The sequence below is a fragment of the Myotis daubentonii genome, chromosome 3 (genome assembly GCF_963259705.1).
Source record: "Myotis daubentonii chromosome 3, mMyoDau2.1, whole genome shotgun sequence".
In the NCBI taxonomy this organism is placed as follows: domain Eukaryota; kingdom Metazoa; phylum Chordata; class Mammalia; order Chiroptera; family Vespertilionidae; genus Myotis; species Myotis daubentonii.
In genome coordinates this window covers 17457507-17460545 of record NC_081842.1, presented here as the reverse complement: position 1 = coordinate 17460545, position 3039 = coordinate 17457507, and the positions used below count along the sequence as shown (strand labels likewise).

Sequence of the window (3039 nt, the reverse complement as noted above, 5' to 3'; positions counted from 1 at the left end):
ATATATATATAAGGAAATAATCATAAATGTTTTTAATAATTTTGTTAGTCCTGGGCAGCAAGCCATCTCTACCTTACATGAAATTTCGGGGAGACCTCTTTAGCCATTTAAATCACAGACACGCTTGAGGTTCCTGTAGGCCAGTAGTAAATACGCAGGAGATTCTGGGACTTTAACCAATTTCATCAGTTTCTCCCAGGTAAGGATAAACTGGGGAACACCATCATTGTTTGTATGTGTCCAAACAATGTGAAATGATGCAAGACTGCAAGAAACAGTGTGAGCGAGTGTCTAAGGAGCCTGCTGCAGCCTCTGCAAGCGCTCCAGGCCCGAGGAGAGGGGAGCCTGCTCCCTGGGGCCATCACCGCCCTGAACAGTTTCCAGGCTGCCCTAGAGGAAGCTAAGAAGCAGACAGATAACGTTAACAATAAATCATATTTCCATACGTTTCTAACATTAAGGAAGGACAAAGGCCCCTTTAGAGATGTGAACAACAGGCTGAGCGATGTCCATCAGGAGCTCTCACTGCTGCTTCAGGTGCATCAGTGGGTGCCTAGTTCAAGCATCAGCCAAGAAGCATGGGGGCAAGAGGATCAGCAGGATGCAGAAGAGGACTGGCGAGCCTTCCAAAGTCTCAGTGGAAGTGAAATTACCGAAACGTCAAAGGAGCACTTGAAAAATGATGTGGAAAAAATTAGGAAGCACCATTTAGAGAAATGAATTTAAAAAAATCAAGGGGTTTAAGAAGGAGGGGATTTTAGAACCTGATTGGATCCGGCTAAGGAAAAATAAATTCAGCAAAGTTTTTAAAGGAAAATACCACCAATCTCCAGTGGCCATAAAAGTACTCAACAACGTCCAGGCTAGAAACACTGGCACAGGGAGGCATATTTTCAATCATGAGATCAGAACCATGAAGAAATTTGATTCTCCCAATATCCTGCATATATTTGGGATTTGTATTGATGAAACAATGACGCCACCTCAATCCTCCATTGTCATGGAGTCCTGTGAGCGCGGGACCCTGAGGGAACTGCCGGATCAGTGAGAAGACCTCACATTGGCCGAGCACAGAGTCCTGACCGTGCCGGGCAGCCAATGGCTCATACAGGCTGCACCATTCACAAACCCCCGAACTCCACACAAACCTCAGCAGCAGGAGCTTCCTGGTAACCAATGGCTACCAAGTGAAGCTTTCAGGATTTGAGTTGAGCAAAACACAGACTTCCATCAGCAGGACAACTAAGAAAAAAAGAAAAGAAAAGAAAAGAAAAGAAAAGAAAAGAAAGGAAAGGAAAGGAAAGGAAAGGAAAGGAAAGGAAAGGAAAGGAAAGGAAAGGAAAGGAAAGGAAAGGAAAGGAAAGGAAAGGAAAGGAAAGGAAAGGAGAAGAGAAGAGAAGAGAAGAGAAGAGAAGAGAAGAGAAGAGAAGAGAAGAGAAGAGAAGAGAAGAGAAGAGAAGAGAAGAGAAGAGAAGAGAAGAAAAGAAAAGAAAAGAAAAGAAAAGAAAAGAAAAGAAAAGAAAAGAAAAGAAAAGAAAAGAAAAAAGCACAGAGAGTCAGTTCCACAGCATATATCTCACCTCAAATACTGGAAAATGGGTCTGATAAATATCACATAAAAACTGAAATATACAGCTTTGGAATTGTCCTCTGGGAAATGGTCACTGGGAAGATCCTATTTGCAGGCTGTGATTCTAAGATCCACCCACTGGTGCCCATGGACCAGCACCAGGAGCCACTGGGTGGAGATCGCCCTTCACCGTTGCAGGAGCTCATTGATGAGCCAGGCATATGAGCCCTCCAGGCGGCCCTCTAGTAAGGAAATCTCAGAGAAGCCGTCTATTTTTTAACAAAGCTCGGGACTGAAACGGAAACTAAGGAGTCCCTGGACAAGAACCTGGAAGAGGCGGAAGCTGGGCATCTCTCTCTCCCCTAGGCTTTGGCATGGAGCTATTTGTGAGTGCAGGGAAGAGCACTTCTCTGTTACAAAGAGAAAACAGTTCCAGCCATGCAGAGCACATCCCCCTCCAAACGACATTGTCAAATATATGCCTTTGGTAGTCACTGTGACAGATGTTTTGCAAAAATCATACCTCTCTCTGTCTTGACACCTCTTAGCACTGTGACTTTGAAGGTCCTCCCATCGCAAAGTGGAATCTACACATGAAACTAATATATTATTGTATGTCAATTATATTTCAACTAGAGGCCCGATGCATGAAAATTCATGCAAGATTAGGCCTTCCTTCCCCCGGCTGCCAGCACCGGCTTCCCTCTGGCACCCGGGACCCGGGCTGCTTTGTTCTAGCCACCCGGGCTGCTTCACTCTGGCCTCCGCCACCCACCCGGGACCCAGGCTGCTTCACTCCAGCCGCCACTGCCACCCACCCGGTTCCCCATGGTTCCCTGTTCACCATGCTGCTATCGGAGCCTGTGGGGAGGGGAGGGGAGGGGAGGGGAGGGGAGGGATCGAGAAGTGGTCAATGCACCTCAATGGTGACTGGTCCAGTGGTCATTCCAGTTGTTATGCCTATGGTCCCTGGCCTTTTATTATATAGGATGGAAAAGAAATATTCTGTCTTACAAGCTGAAATGCTTACAGATGATGCAATTACATATCTGGTTGCAATTTTGAATATATCTGGTTTCATTCAAAATAATCCAGGGGGAGGAGAAATAATTATAAAGAAAAAGTTAGCTATGAGTTGCTAACTATTGAATCTAGATGATGGGTAGATAGTGGTTCATATGCTCTTCTCTTCTGCAGATGCTTAACACTTCCCACAATAAAGTCATTTTTTGAAAGGGAAAAGAAATAATAATTTTGTTAGTCCTGTTAATTGTTCCTCCTCAACCCAAGAAAGGTTCTTCAGAGAGGTAGCAAACCAGGATTTTCCTCTGTTGATCTTATACTGGTATTCACTTATGGCTTGTCTGTCTTTAATAGAATGGAGAAGAGCACCTGATCATATAGAGTATCATAGACATAAACTTCTATTTAAATGATAAATTGGTAAGCAAATAATTCCACTAAATATT

At 44.3% G+C, this 3039-nt stretch overlaps 1 pseudogene; it reads left to right on the top strand.

Annotated features, from left to right (window-relative positions):
* The first annotated feature begins 248 nt into the window (after positions 1–248).
* LOC132229138 (mixed lineage kinase domain-like protein) lies at positions 249–2108 on the top strand (annotated as a pseudogene).
* The last annotated feature ends 931 nt before the right edge of the window (positions 2109–3039 follow it).